The sequence below is a fragment of the Nicotiana sylvestris genome, chromosome 11 (genome assembly GCF_000393655.2).
Source record: "Nicotiana sylvestris chromosome 11, ASM39365v2, whole genome shotgun sequence".
Classification (NCBI taxonomy): domain Eukaryota; kingdom Viridiplantae; phylum Streptophyta; class Magnoliopsida; order Solanales; family Solanaceae; genus Nicotiana; species Nicotiana sylvestris.
The window spans coordinates 14,916,374-14,933,534 of NC_091067.1; positions in this window are offsets into that span (position 1 = coordinate 14,916,374).

Here is a 17,161-nt window from a genome sequence, read left to right on the forward strand (position 1 = left end):
ACTTTTCCACTCGATCCAAGAACATTCTGAACATTCGAAGACTCATCAATCATTCATCATTGTCAGGAAGAATATTCACATATCTCACCCTTTTCGGGTGACTCACATGTTCTTATTTACTTAAATGTCATTCATTGTTATTTAATGATATCCCCTTCTTTTTGGGTCATTAAATATTTCTAGTATTATCAACATTAATTGCTACTTAGATAATATACGTATTATCTTACTACAAAATCAGTTAACACATCTTTTGGACATTAATATTAGCTAAGATTGACTCTATTTTATTAAATTTAATTGTTTAAACTCATATTTAAATTTTGGGTCAAACATTAGTCATGCCTTCAACTACAGCAAATCTTCCAATACGAAGGACAGTCCTAGGGAGCAAATAAATTGTCTCCCAAAGCGTCTTCAGGAAACTAGCATCTGCTTTTGTTGATAAATAGACTTATGTTAATTAAAATACGGAATGGCCAAAAAAAGGAAGATTGCAATACAGACATATACTGAAATTTTATGTCAAATCTTGGATCCACCTAATATTGTACTCCTATCATTTGAACACCAAATCGCCTCTGGTGCAAACTTTACCAGAATCATTCACTAAATTGTATGGGATAAAATTGGTTAGCGATAGTTGGACAAATGACAAGGTGACACGAGGAACTGAAGATAGGTAATATGTGAGTCACTAAATAGTTGGCAGCGAATACAAGCTTGAGATCGGTGTTGAGTGAGTTCCGAAGGCATAAAAACCGATGACAAATATTTGAAAGAAAGACATCGGTTGGAAAAAATAGCATTAAATGAGCAGGCGTTACAACGAATCTCTGTATTAATAACCAACTATTATGCAGCCATCAATGCTGGTTTTATTCTCATTCAAGAGGAGCTTGATTTGGGGATCTTGTCTCCCTAAACAGAGCTATAAATAGGAAATTAGTATCCATTGTATGACATGAAAAATCATATGTACTCAAAGGCTATAATTTGCTCTCATTTTAGAAAATTACTTGCTTTCTTTCGTTCTTAATATTGTTCTTAACGCTCCCAGAGAGGCCCGCCATACAACCAAGCTTGTATTTCTTTAGAGTTATTTTTATAATCTCAATTTTACTCTTATCTATTTTATATTTTTGGATCAAATTAATTCACGTATTATAAATTACATTACAAATTCAACTATACCGTTTTATGGGTAAACATAAACCATAGTTGATTTCTCCTGCAGTTTCTAGCGGTTGAAGCAAGAGAACACTGGCTTAACATGCTATCAGTGGTTGTTAGCACATTTTTGAATGATTTAGGGGTCAATTATGCAAAACCAATGGTTCTTTAGTGTGATAATAAATCAGCTATTGAGATTGCACAAACCCCTGTACAACATGATCGGACCAAACATATTAAAGTTGATGTCATTTTATTAAGGAAAAGTTAGATAAATTTTTTTATACATTTTCCTTTTGTCAAGTCTAAAAATCAGTTGGCCGATATACTCATAAAAGTTGTTTCAGGAGGTGTTCCACGGTGTAATTGACAAATTGGACATGGCAGATATTTGCGCGCCAACTTGAGGGAAAGTGTTGACTTGAGTTATATTAGATGTAGATAATGCTGTATTGTGGTCCGGGCCAAACGGGCCTAAACGGCCTGGGCTTGAGGTGGGACGGGCTGAGGCAGTCCCGGGTCAAACGGTCCCAATGTGTGGAACCGGCCCACGACGGTCCTAAGCCCACATAGTCCCGGGGCTAAATGGGCCGGGCCCGCGGACCTAACGGACTTTTTCCGTTTCGGGCTATTTTTTTTATCTAAGGCACTTTCTTGTAAACTATATATGTATATACTAGTATAAATTGCTTATATATAGTTATTTATATGTATTAGAGATATATATAGTGACTTATATATATGTGTATGTATATATATATATATATATATATATATATATATATATATATATATATATAGGCTATTTTTTAATTTTTTTTATGTAAGGCATTTTCTTGTAAACTATATATGTATATACTAGTATAAATTGTTTATATATAGCTATATAAATATATATCGTATATATAGTATGTATTAGATATATATATAGTTTATATGTATTAGAGATATATATATAGTGCCTTATATATATATAGTTTATATGTATTTGATATATAATATATATATTATATCAAATTTAAACACAAAATAAATTGCAAAGAAATATTCAAGGGAATGCCTTATATATTTTACTATTACGACATTAACAAAGAATGACAATATCTTTCTTAGTCTTCCTCCCCCTAATGGAATGAGCACAACAAGGTACTAATACCACCATTAAAAGGAAAAAAAACTAAGGAAGATGTGCCAAAAAAGTTACATGTTAGTCTATGTATTATCTCTAACAAATCTCATAAATCCTTGAAGGTCTGGAGGAATTTCCGTTGGTGATGGTGGAAAAGAAGCTTGTTCATCACCGCTTCCGGGCGAAGCAGCATCCTGCGCAAGTTCCGCTAGCATTTCTTCATAAGCTTCATCTATCTCCGGTTGTGATTCTGCAAGTCCAAAATTTCTTCTTTCCGAACGCATCCAATCTCTGAAGAGTACTGATTTTTCCAAGCTCTCCCTCATAGACGATCTATGATCACTGATTTGAAGCCTCGCTTGACTGAATGCGCTCTCCGATGCCACTGTTGAAGCTTGAACACCTAAAATATCTTGAGCCATCCTTGAAAGCACCGGATAGCGTTTTTGTTTGTCCTTCCACCATTCCAAAACATCGAAGGAGCCGTCGGGATTCTCTGATTCAAGTCTCTGCGACAAATAAACTTGAAGCTCATTTAGTTGTGAACTATCACCAAAATTATCACCTTGAGAACCCCTGAACTCCGTCCAAGAACTAAGGGATTTTAGGCTCGCAGTTCTTTTAGATGCTTGCGAACTAGGCGAAGTAGGAGTTGGAACATTTGGTCTAGCTTGATCTAAGACAAGTTGATAAGCATTATAAATAGTTTTAGCATTTATTTTAATTGAGGCTTTTGCATCTCAAAGTGTAGCAAATTCCTCAACTGAAAGTGATAAAGCGTTATAAATTTTTGAATACCAAAAGTGAGGACCTCCTAATTTCATTGTAGGATTTAACAATGCAGCAACACCAAAAATAGGGGGATAGGGAAAAAATATTTTTTAAACTTAGCTTTCATAGAATTAATAGCTTCTTCATAAATTACTCCACCCTCTGAAAATTGAGTAAATGAATCTACAAGTGCTGCAATATAAACTAAACAGTTAGAAATAGTAGGATAATATTGGCCAGATAATTCATTTGTAGCAATATGAAATTGTTCTAAAAAGTCTACAAGCATTTAACATTACTCCAATCTTGATTTGTAAGGTGTTCATCATTATCATCATCACCATCACCTACACGAGCATTATACGTTGCGCTTATTGGGTTCCTATATTCATATGCAACAACTAAACTTTCATATATGTAATTCCATCTAGTCGGACAAGGTTTAGGAACCTTTCTTTCTCTAAGGCCAAATTCATCACATTTTTTAAAATAGTCTCTAAGTCTACTTCTACGGTTTGAATAAAAAAGCCAATTAAGAGCCATTTTAACCTTTTCAATTTCTACATTTAAAACTTTCATACCAGCACCGACGATTAAATGGTAAATATGACAAATACATCTAACATGAAAAATATTACTAAATGCAGGATTTAGTGTAGTTGTAAGCAAGCCTATAGCATTAGTGTTACTAGAAGCATTATCCATTGAAACCGACATAATTTTATCTCTAATGAAAAAATATCTACAAATATCTGCAACTGTGTTAGCAATAAATTTACCTGTGTGGCGTGAATTAATTATTCTATAAGCAATAATGTGTTTTTGCATTATCCACTCCTCATTTATCCAATGACTTGTAACAGTTAGATAATCACAGTCATTACCACTTCTACCAATATCAGTAGTAATAGCAATGCGACAATCTATATGAGTAAATAAATAGCACAAATATTGTTCATATTCATGTTTATATTTATAAATATCGCTCTTTACGGTTGCGTGAGGTCATCCTTTATAAGTAGGATTAAAAACCTTTCTAAATTAATGCACAAACTGAAATCCAAAAATATTTTTTTAATCTTTTTTATTTCTTGGTTCAAAGTCTTTCATTCAGGATATCAAACGAAAATCAAAATATATTTCTTTGGGTTTATTTTTTGATTTTCTTCCTAAACAAAAGTCAAAAATATTTTTCTCTTCTAGAATTTTTCCTTAATAGAGTATTTGTTTCAAAAAGGAAAAAAAAGAAGAAAAAACATGTCCGTTAAGCTTGAGTTTAGAATAGGTTATAGAACATTAAGTCTAAAAAATTCAAAAAAAAGAGATTTGTTTCTTTTATTTCCCTTTTCTCGTCAGAGTAGTCATTAATGTAAAAAAGAGAGAGAACGTTAGTTTGTTTCCTTTATTCCCGATCTTCCCGAACTACGCAAAGATCTGATTCATGCGGCGTTATGATACGTAGGCAACCTACATAGGGTTCGATCGAATTTTTTTTTATTTTTTATTTTTAAATTAAGAAAAAAAAAGAGGATGAAGTTGTGGGACGTGAGAAATGAGAGGAAAGAAAAGAGTGATAATCAGGAAAAAAAACAAAGGGAAGGAAAATGAGTAACCCAAGAAGTGCTAGAAAAGAAAAGAAAAGAGAAGATTGAAATAAACAAAATTGGGATGATGCCAAGTGCCCTTGTGACCCTCGAAGTCATGTTAAAACCGTTAATTGTTGCTAGGTGCATTGCACGCAATGTGATATTTTTAGCTGTTAATTGCCCTAATGCTAACAGGATGACCCCATTTTGTTCCTTTTGTTATCTTCACTAAGCAGAAGGGTGGTTGGTTTGTTGTTCTTAAGTAACTCATCCATACAATACAAGGTCAAAGAGCAAGATAGTCATGGCTAGCAAAGACTTGGACACAGGGGTTATTGATCCGTTTAAAGGAATTGTTGAATCATAATCTGAGTTGAATGAAGAGGTCTTAAGGTTGAAAGGACAGATGGCCAAAATATACCAAGCCTGGATTAGTGGGTGTCCTCCACCATCAGTTTCCACTAACTACACTGAAAGCTTTGTCACCATTCCGCCACCGTCACAAGTCCAGGATATCTCCTCACAATCTTTTCATACTCCACCCCCAGAACCACCTTATATCCCGCTCCTTTGATCACTCATGTTTTTGTAGCTCATCCACCTGCTACCTTTCCTCGATCCTCTGGCGAGACTGTGTTCCAAATTCTGGAGGCCCAACACTATGCTCCAAAACTAATTTTCAAGGTCTCGGGTCCATACTCTTATGCTCCTCATTTTGAGCCTCCCGGTGAGACTGCAAAGCCTGCTAAGTGGAGCAAGATAAGATATCTAGAAAGCTGAAAAGGATTAAGATGCCAAAGTTTAATTTGTATGATGGGCATGGAGATCCAGTAGCCCATCTGAGGGGTTATTGCAGTAGAATGAGAAGTGTTGGCGGGAAAGATGAGTTGCTTATGGCATATTTTAGCGAGAGTCCGACTGGGGCAGCTTTGGAATGGCATACTCATCAAGATGTCGGTAAGTGGCATACATCGGATGACATGTCTCATGATTTTGTGTGACACTTTCAGTACAATATAGACATTGTCCTAGACCGCTCCTCCCTATCTCAGATGGAAAAGAAACCCAAGGAAAGTTTTAGGGAATTTTGGCTCAGATGGAACGAACAAGTTGCTCGGGATAGTCCTCCCATTGATAGAAAAGATGTTTCTGAGTCCCGCCAATGACAAGATCCGGGGGCCATTCCTGCTAAATGCTTTTAGCCTCAATACCGACCCCGTGAACATCCCCGATCTCCAAATAATTCACCTCAGTATTATCCTCCAAACAACGTTCGGTCATCTGTTCAACCACTAGGTCATTCCTCATGGCGAGCACCAGCACCGCATAATGCACTTTTTCCTCTACAATATTTTCGAGCATCCAACAACTCTAGAAAATAGGGGCAGAGATGGGAACAGAGGCAAAGAAATAGTTTCACGCCAATCGGGGAGTCCTACACAAGCTTGTTTGAAAAGTTAAAGCATTCTGGCCTGATTGAGCCGCTCATCGGCTATACTCCAGACCTATATGCAAAGGGTTTTGATCCTACTATACGATAGATGTACCACTATAACATCCAAGGGCATAGCATTGAAGATTGTCGTACTTTGAAAAGGGAAATAGAGAGAATGATTCAAGAAGGGGTAATTGTGATCAAGGACAGTGACAGGGAGCATGCGAATCTTCTTGGAAACTTGCTGACTGAAGTTAATGATATTGAAGTTGGTAATGGTCTTGGCAATATTGATGTGGAACCTAGTGGCTAAGGTGTCGTGCTTGGTAATTGGAAAGACGCTCCATTTCTTGGTTAGCCGGGGAGGACTTTTGGTGGTTTATTTTGTTGTCATTTCTGTTGTCCGGGTTATTTTTAGGGTTGTAATCCAGATATTGTCTTGTGACTTAAACCCTTCAATCGTTTTATTTTGCTTAGTTTGTTTAGTCGTAGTAGCTCGTTTAGTGTTGTCTGGTTTTGTTCCAGGGTTGTAACCCCAGCTTATTTTACTTGTTTTGTTGTTCAGACCCTTTCACCACCTGTCTAATGCAACTTCCTGTTTTCTGTTATTTCTAGTCTGTGTTTAGTTCTCTTTCCCTTTTATAGTTCTTTTCCTGCTAACTCTAGTGACATGACATGCACGCATAATTCTAGGCCTGTTCTTAAAAGTTAGCTTAGTCATGAAACAATGAAGCAATTTTGAAGATGGTAGGGACACTTGAGGGAAATAAGTGCAGAATTGAACATTTTGAGATCATTTGAAGCCCGCACTATGTGAAACTGGGGCATATAATTTGGGAAGTTAATAGGGTGATAAGAATTTGATAAAGGAGAGTGCATCCCGGATGATTTGAAGAAAGCAACTTTGAGTTAAATTGCATCTCAAGTTACAAGATAAAGCCAAGAAAGTTTTCTCCGAATTGACGGAAGATATCCATTATGAAGAGGGAGTCATCTAACGAGGGTTCTGTACTTGACAAGGCACTAAAAAGTGGAAGGCATATCAGTGATACCAATGCCTATGCTGCAAAAGAAATGCTACGCATGATCTTTATTTTTCATTTTCAAGTTGCATGTGTTATACTTGGTGTTCTTAGAGACTGGGAGACCCTCTTTCAACTATCCCAAATACTTATACCATTTGATGCCCTTTTGAGCCTGTACTGATTTCTTTGACCTCCTCCCTCTTTTGGAATAAAGTTAAAGTCATATAAAAAAGAAAAAAAAGTCCACGTCCCCATTAGGTTTATTCTAGAAAGTTCATTCCAAAAGGAAAATTCAAAAAAGGAGAAAAAATAGAGATAAATAAAAAAAAGAAAAAAAGAGGGAAAAAGAAAAAAAAAGGAAAAAGAAAATAAAAAGAGAAAAAGGAAAATAGTTACAAAAAGTAGTCTTGTGAACTACGTTTGACCTGATTTTTGTCACCACATGATATGTAGGTAGCCTTACGGTTCGGTCATACCAAATAAAATATTTCATAATCTCACGAAGTCGAGAGTGGGACAGTCTTTCTTAGTAACTCCATCAAAAGAAAAGAAAAAAAAGGAACCAAATTCTCTTGTTTTAGAATTTGGGGCAAAGCTTTTAGAATGAATTCCAAAAGTTGTAAATAAAGTAACCTCGTTATCTTATTTATTTTAAGCCTTTATTATTTCTTTCTAACCCTGTCCAAAAGCCACATTATAGTACAAAAAAGACCTCCCAGATAATCTTTGAGAGTGTTGAGTTTAGACATGCCAAGAGTATATGATTTTTTTATCATGGTTAATGCCTTGTCATATGTAGAATCAGAGGAAATTAGAAGAAAAGAACAAAATGAGGGAGTCTTATTGGTGAAAACCTTCATAGTCACCATAAGGCGATGGTGAGTTGAGAGAGGGAAAAAAAATAAGAGAGACTTGATGGTAAAAACCCTCCGGGCACTACAAGTTGAATAAGGATCATGAATCAGATTGGATAATCGGAGCATTGAAGTCTAGTTTCACGGTTTAGGGGTATAACAAGAGTTGACATCAGACTTGCTTGACAGATTAGGACACTTTATCCAAAGGTGCATGTCATGGTCATTAGAGTTGGTATCCACATCTGATAAGTTTCTACTTTGTAGTTTTCTTGTTAGAAATCATCTCTTTTCATTGTCCTTTACTTTGTTCCTTTTGTCTTGTTTACTTCCTCTTCGTGAGTCTATTTGGTCAAAACAATTGAGAAATGACTTCAAAATTTGCCATCAGCTTTCCAATTGCATAAAACGGGATCTGGCTAGCACATCAAAGTGGCATAAGTTAGGAAAGAATAGCATGCGCACTGAGTTGGTAATAATCAGCATGTTTTGGGATTCATGTAAAATACAAAGGTTTGGTATATGTCAATTCATGAACAATGCAACAGATCGAGAATATTGGGTGAATGGATCAAAGGTATTTTCTATGATAAGGTTGACATAAAAAATGGTTAACCAATGAAAGCAAGGTCTTCCATGCGGAAATCAATGTTATCATGGCAAGTGAAGGAGCAATAGACCTCAAGGCCAAGGCCAGTGGTTTAAGTCAGGAAAGAACAGCATGCGCGCTGAGTGAGTGGCAATTGACATGCTTTGGGATTCATGTAAAACATAAACGTTCAGTATATGTCAATGCATGAGCACAATGCAACAGATGAATGGTATTGGTTTTTAACGGATAAGAGGTATTTTCACTGATAAGGGTGACAGAGAAAGTGGTCAGTCAATAAACAGGCAAGATCTTTCGAGTTGAAATCATAGTTATCATGGGAAGTGAAGGAGCAATCGCCCTCAAAGTCAAGGCACAAACCAACCACCATGTTTAAACTCACAAGATTTCTTTTATTGAAATAGGGGCAGGAAATTTTGTTTGTTCCGGAGAAACCCTCAGTGAGGAAAGCAAGTGCCAGACAGGCTTGACAGTAAGTTTCTAGTACCCTCCTGGATAGCGCGATTTAGTAAGTTCTGAGACCCTCGCAAGTGACAAGGTCTTACGAGAGTTTTACTTTTAGGAAGTATAATTTAGCATTTAAGTTTTTCACTTTTGAGATGACATTTGGTTTGAAATTTTTCAGGATAAGGGAATTTAGCTTATAGCTTATTTTGATAACAAGAATCGGTTAACACTCACAGATGTTCCCAATATCAAACTGGGATAGAAAAATTGCTTTTGTTTTGTCTGTTTGGTTGCAATCAGGCGCCCACCTGGAGAACAAGGGAAGACGGCAGAAGTTCAAAGGAAAGCGGGTCAAGCTCAACAATCAAGCACCCACCTGGAGAAAAAGGGAAAATAATTCAAGCTTCAAGGGAAAACAGTTTCAAGTAACAAGAGGAGATGGGTCAAGTCTAGCAGTCAGGCGCCCACTTAGAAAACAAGGTAAAACTATTCGAGTTTTAAGGAAAAGTAGGTCAAGTTCAGCAATCAGGCATCCACATGGGGAACAAGGGAAAGTAGTTCAAGTTTCAGGGAAGGACAGGTCAAGTTCAGCAATCAGGCGCCCACCTGGAGATCAAGGGAAAGCAGTTCACGTTTCAGGTAAAGACAGGTCAAGTTCAGGAATCAGGCGCCCACCTAGAGAACTAGGGAAAGCTTTTCAAGTTCAGCAATCAGGCACCCATCTGGAGAACAAGAGGAGATAGTTCAGGTTCCAAGGGAAAGCAGTTTCAAAGGAAAGCGGTTCAAGTTCAACAATCAGGCGCCCACTTAGAGAACAAGGGAAAACAACTCAAGTTTCAAAGGAAGACATTTCAAGTTCAGCAATCAGGTGCCCACCTGGAGAACAAGGGAAAGTAGCTCAAGTTTTAGGGAAAAGCGGTTCAAGTTCAGCAATCAGGTGCCCACCTGGAGAACAAGGGAAAGTAGTTCAAGTTTCAAGAAAAATCAGTTCGAGTTTCAGCAATCAGGTGCCCATCTGGAGAACAAGGGAAATCAGCTTAAGTTTCAGGGAAAAACAGTTCAAGTTCAGCAATCAGGCCCTCACCTGGAGAACAAGGGAAGATAGTTCAAGTTCAAGGGAAAGCAGTTTCAAAGGAAAGCAGTTCAAGTTTCAGCAATCAGGCGCCCACCTGGAGAATAAGGGAAAGCAACTTAATTATCAGGGAAAAGCAGTTCAAGTTCAACAATCAAGCACCCGCTTGGAGAACAAGGGAAGACAGTTCAAGTTCAAGGGAAATCAGTTTCAAAGGAAAACGGTTCAATTTCAGCAATCAGGCGCCCTCCTGTAGAACAAGGGAAAGCATCGCAAGTTTCAAGGGAAAGCGGGTCAAGTTCAGCAGTTAGGCACCCACCTGGAGAACAAGGGAAAACAGCTCAAGTCTCAAAGAAAAGCAATTCAAGTTCAGCAATCAGATGCCCACCTGGAGAACAAGGGAAGAGAGTTCAAGTTTCAAGGGAAGAAAGTTCAAGTTTCAAGGGAAAGCAGTTTCGAAGGAACACAGAAAGTTTTAGCAATCAGGTGCCCACTTGGAGAACAATGGAAGACAGTTCAAGTTTCAAGGGAAAGTAGTTTCGAAAGAAGACAGTTCAAAGTTCAGCAATTAGGCACCCACCTGGAGGACAAGCAAAAACGGTTCAAGTTTCAAAGGAAGACAGTTCAAGTTCTGGCAATCAGACACCCACCTGGAAAACAAGGGAATTCACTTCAGAATGCAATTCAACTCAGCAACAAAAGAAACTCGCGGCAAGAATGCGAGTCAACAGTCCGAGGTGATCAACAGAAGTTAATCACAATCCAGAATAAAAAGAAAGGCAAGAAGTGAATCCAAATGCAGAAGTTGATGAAAGATGTGAGCTGCTCAAGACATGACTAAAGTCATAAGCATGGTGTGGTGGCCAGTTTTGATCTGAAAAGCTGGAAAAAAATGAACTAACACCTGCAACTAGCAAGCGTCAAGGTTCAAATCCAATGTCTGCATGAAGAACCATTCAAGACTCAAGATCAAGCTTCAAAAAACTTATAGATAGGAATCTTATAACTCATAGCTGACATGCTTAGTTTGTCTTTTTCATTTTTTGTTTTTGATGTAATAACATGATCGCGGACCGGAACCTCGACGGAACGGCACCTTGATCGGCTCTCCACCTCGGTATACTCCATCATCTTACTCACTTCTGAACTACACGTGGCCTGATTCCTTTATGGCCAAGGATATGTAGGCAGCTCAAATACCAGGGCTCGGTCACATTCTCCTTTCTCTTAGTTTTTGGTCTCCTTAAATAAGGGTCGGGTCAAAACACCTATCTAGTTGTTCTTTGTCTGAAAACTCTTCGCATTCCCAGTCAAAAAGGGGCAGCTGTAGACATGTGATTTTTGACCCTCCCCGAGATTTCACCCATTTTATCGTAAAATATTTAGATTAGGCCTAATATCGATATTTCAATTAGTTTTGGCTCTTTTACTTTATTTTATAAAATAATGAAAATTACAAAAATATTTTCTTCTTTTTAGTTGCTTTTAGTTTATTACTTTTTGTAAAACTAAAAAAAATAAAAAGAATTATACAATATTTGAAAATACCAAAAAATAGGTTTGTTTTAACGGTTAGTCTTATTTTAACAGTTATTTTATTTAAGTAGAATTAATTAGTAAATAAGGTAGTATTTCAGTCTTGTTCACGGAGAAAGAATAAAATTTGGGCTCAAACAACCCATTTTTAGGCCTAATTTTTGGACTTAGCTCATAACAACCCAAGCCTAATACCCCTAAAACCATAAAAAGAAGCTTAAAAAGACCCTACACTCTAAGACCTGAGGAGCGCCGTTTTTACGAGACCCCCCCCCCAGAACTTCATCTTCCTGAGCATATCAAACATAGCTTCTTTTAGGACCTCCCTTCTAAAAAAACAAAGAGAATACCCTCATCAATACAAACTCCAAAATCGAGAAACCCCCTGTTCTGTATCTACTTCAGCAAAGAGAAACGACCCTCCCCCCTCCCGTTCTGGATCTCATCTTCTTCTTCTTCATCAGAGAAGAAAAGCCCATTTCAATGGCTTCTTCTTAACCAAACACCCTCGAACCTCACAACAACCAGCCCGCCATCAACCATCCTCTAACTTGTCGCTCCCTTAGCACCAGAACTGGCCGAAAACTGGCGACCAATACACTGAAGTGCACACAATGTGCTCGAGTCTCTAACCAGAAACATCACATTTATCAGTGACAATTGGATTTTCGATCTGTATATTGTACTATGGATGAAAACAATTATGCAACAGATGATGCGGAGATGGTTGAGAGTTCAAGTAGAAAGGAGTTGACCACAAATGGTGTTGAAGCTGAAGGGCGTTTGAATATGGAACATTATGTCGTGGATGAAAACAATACTATAACAGATGATGGGGCGATGGTAGAGAGTTCTAGTGGGAAGGAGTTGACCAGAAATGGTGTTGAAGCTGAAGGGTGTCCGAATTTGGAACCTTATGTGGGTAAGGAATTTGAATCAGAAGAAGCTGCTAAAGCATACTATAGCACATATGCGACACATTTGGATTTGTAATGAGAGTAGATGCATTTCGTCGATCTATGCGTAATGGGAAGTTGATGTGGCGCCGGCTTGTGTGTAATAAAGAGGGTTTTAGTAAAAGTAGACAAAATCAGAATGGACAAAGGAAGTGCAGAGCAATTAGGGAATGATGTAAGGCAATGATAATAGTGAAGAAAGAACAATCTGGAAAGTGGGTTGTAGCTAAATTGGTGAAGGTGCACAATCATCCACTGGCTGTTAAACCTACTAATACCCGCATAGGTTCAATCTTGTGTCAAACACCGAGTTTGAGGTGTTCGGGTTTGAGCTCTTCAATTGATAGTTGTGATTCATTCGTTGTTATGATTTGCTCGTTGTTAGGGCTTAAATTACAGGATTCAATTGTACTCCCTCAAATCATCTTATCTAGTTTTGAAGAAAGCTTCTTATGAGGTCCGATTCTTTTAATTCTTTGTTCTTCCTGTCTTCTTCTAAACTTGAAATGTTATGTGAGGTGTATGATTCTGAGATTCATGATTTATGTTTGGTTGGTTTTGTTCATATCATTGGTTAAGACTTACATGAATTATGTTTGGTTGATTTTGTTCATATCAGTTGGTTAAGATTTACATGAATTATATGTTGTTGAACAATATAGCCAAAGGAAAATTAAAGTTTAGATTTAGTTTAATTGTAGAATAGAAATTGTCTCTCTTGGTGTTAGTAAAGTCAAAGAATATTTGAATATTGAATAAGTGTTATATCATTTCATCTCTTCCAAATAATGAATCGTTAGGAGCATACTTAGGCCTTTAATATTTATAAACCTCGTTGTTTGCATTAGGAACATTTAATATATCGTTGTTATTGTGGATACGTTCGCGTGACATGATTACGATTCTAAAAATAAAATCGGAGTATGCGTACTAAACCTTCTTAACAATAATAAAGCATTATTAATTGTAGACACGTTCGTGTGACATGAGTTTTGACGCGTCAAACAAATGGGTACACGTACGCATGACATGTTTTAAGATAATTTCTTAATTTAAAGCGGCTAATGCACATAGGTTCTAAAATTGAGTAATTAGACAATTTGATTAAGCCAAGTATGATCAAAGCGATCGTGCTAAAACCACGGAACTCAGGAATGCCTAACACCTTCTCCCGGGTTAACAGAATTCCTTATCCAGATTTCTGTGTTCGCAGACCATAAATAAGAGTCAATTTCCTCGATTCAGGATTCTAAACGGGTGACTTGGGATACTATAAATTATACCAAGTGGCGATTCTGATCTTAAATAATAGTCCCGTTTCAATTTTTACTTTAATTGGAAAAAACTCCCATAATACCCCTTTCAGGAGTGGTAAAAAGGAGATGTGACAATACTTACATGATCATAATAAGCTTTCATATTAACCAAGTAGGTTCTTAAATAACATATGATTGTAATCCTCAAATATTAGGACCAATATGGAAATAATATTATGAGATAGTATATCATTCCTTGCATTTCACTAAATATTCCAGTCTATTACCTTATCTTTTTTCGTAAGATGGAAGCAAATCAGCACTACTGTTTTTTATAAGCTAGTTAATTATGATACTAATCTAATATGGATGCATGTAATATAAAATTTAAAGACCTGTGGTCATTTCTAGCACTATAAATTAATAGGATGCTCTCAATATGATTGATATACCCAACTCTGAAAATTAATTGTTCAATAAGCATGGCTATCAAGAATGTTTCAGTTCTTCTTTTTACACTCCTTATACTTTCTATAGGTACTTTTGTTTGTGCCTTTTAATATCTCAATGTTATTTGATACTTTATTTTTAATTCTTTTATGGAATAGATCTTTGGTTTGCAAAATAAAAAGTGCTTAATTATGATGCTCTCATTTTTTTTTTGTAATTCAAGTGATATTAGAATGCAGGAATTTGTATTCATTTAGAGCTAAAATTTCTTTATTCAAAGGGCTGAGAGAATCTTATAATTCAAGCACAAGATCATGTACATCTTCAAATAATAAGGCTGTTTAAGAAATTTTAAACATTAGTTAGCACAAATCCAGATATGTATGTACGTGCATACATACATGTGTATATTTACATATATAATATCTTCTTGTTATTTTGTAGGTTGCAAGAATATAGTTGATGCAGCAAAATGTTGCATGGATCACCCAGAGCTTGGTTCATGTGTACCTGGTGTAGATGATAATCCAGAAGATGATGGCAAATGTTGGACGTTCTGTGTCAGTGACTGTGAGCTCGGAGGAGCTTGCAAATTAGAGGGAAATAAGCATGTGTGCCACTGCAAATGTGCTTAGCTTAATTTCTACATAAAAAGAAAAATATGAAAGATGAAAATTCAAATGATTCATTACTGATATATTTCCGGATGGATTTATTCTAATGTATGTTTTAATTTAATAAAATTTCGTGGTTTCTTTTCTAATAAACATCTATGCTTGATGAATTTAGTTTTGATGTACAAATTATTCTAATTTTTATATTTTATAACTAGAGCCAGGTAAGATCTAGTTATAAGAGTCAGATCCATTTGATACAGTGTAAAAATATTTGAATTAAAAAGTGAAAAACACTAAAGTCTATTGCATATAGATCTTGCATTCCTTTTTAGTCCATTTGGTCAAGTGAATAATCCTATCAAACACGATTTTAGGATTTTAATTTTATGGATTTAATATTTACGTTCTTATATTATGCATATAATTTGCATGTCGAAAACACTGAGTTGATAGGTTGAACTCAGTAATTATACTCTCCATTTGCGAGTACTGGATCCTATGTTATGCTTCTGATTCTCAAAAAAGGTGTAGATTTTTTTAGCAGAGTAGATGAGGTTTAGCATTCAACATAATTTGGATCCTATTGTGGATCGGTGTTATTGTGATTATTTATTTTGCTAAAGATATATTTTGCTCAACAACACACTAATGAGACTTGCGATCAATTCAATTAATTTGGATTTCTCTTGTAGATGCCTTGAGTAGTACTCCATCTGTTACAATTTATGTGACACATTTTTCTTATTAATCCATTCAATAAAGAATGACTCATTTATATTTGAATTTTTTCTTCAGTTTATCTTGTTTACGCTTAATGAGAAGCTTTTTCTAATGGCCCAATAGATTGTTTTAAGTACTAGTCCCTTTTTTTTTGTTCCAAGAGCTCTCGTAGCTTAATTTGATGATATATGACTTGCGTACGTGCATTACATGAAAAATGACTTCTAGAGATGAGAAATATTGTCCCTAAAAGCCTAATTCTTGTCCTAGAATATATATAGCGACCAGTTAAAACAGGTCGTTACCGGTCGCTAGATCCTCTGTTGTTAAAGGCTATTAATGATGGCTTTGACATCTGGTCCCTAAATATGTTTGGTGACAAGACTAATACTGGTCCTTGAAAGGTATTAATAACTAGTTGTAATATGATCCTTAAATAACTTCAGGGACCAGAAATAACGTCCAGGCCGATTGAACTTTGTGTCAATTTTATGCAGATACCTTTAGCATAAGGTCATGCATTCAATTGTAATGTATCCCTCTGCAATAGACCCTTATGGACAAGCCCTATTACCAATAAGAGATTTCAAAAAAATAGCCATCTCTCCACATGATACATCCACCGGTAATGAATAGGCCCAACAATCTTAGCTTCATTCGCTAAATAAATAAGCAAGTGCACTATGACATCAAAAATAAAGGAGGGAATACTCTTTCTAACTTGCAAAGAGTTGGAGGAATTTGGGCTTCAATTTGATCCAACTCTTCCCTTATTAATGTGACAACCTGGCCTGTCGTCTCATGAGTTACTGCTCTATTTCCCCCATTTCTGCTTCTTTATGCTTCGTTATCCGTATTTTGTGGTATTGGGTTGGTCGGATCAAATCCGAAAAGGATTTAGCAAGGTTTGAGACACTTAGTCTCTTTAGAGTGAGTTTAAGTTCGAAAAGTCAACCGGATATTGACTTATGTGTTAGAGGGTTCAGATGTGAGTTTCGATGGTTCGGCTAGCTTCGGGTGGTGATTCGTGTCTTAGGAGCATGATAGGAATGAATTTTGGAGGTTCGTAGTAGATTTAGGCTTGAATTAGCGAAGTTGATATTTTGGCAATTTCTGGTTGATAGGCAAGATTTTGATATAGGGGTCGAATGGAATTCTGAGAGTTGCAATAGTTCCTTTGTATCTTCTGGGATGTGTGTGCAAAATTTCAGGTCATTCAGACGTGGTTTGGTTGGGTTTTTGATCAAAAGCGAAATTCAGAAGATTTTAGAAAGTTTGGCTTGAATCCGATGTGTTTTGGGTGATTTGATATTGTTTGAGGTGTTTTAATGATTGGAACAAGTTTGAATAAGGTATTAGTATATGTTTGTGCTTTTGGTTGAGGTCCCAGGGGCCTCAGAATGATTTCGGGTGGTTAACGGAGAAGTTGAGATGTTATTGCAGCTGCTGAAATTGCTGCTTCTGGTGTTTTTGCACCTACGATTTGGGGACCGCAAATGCGGAGTCACAGATGCGGACGGATGA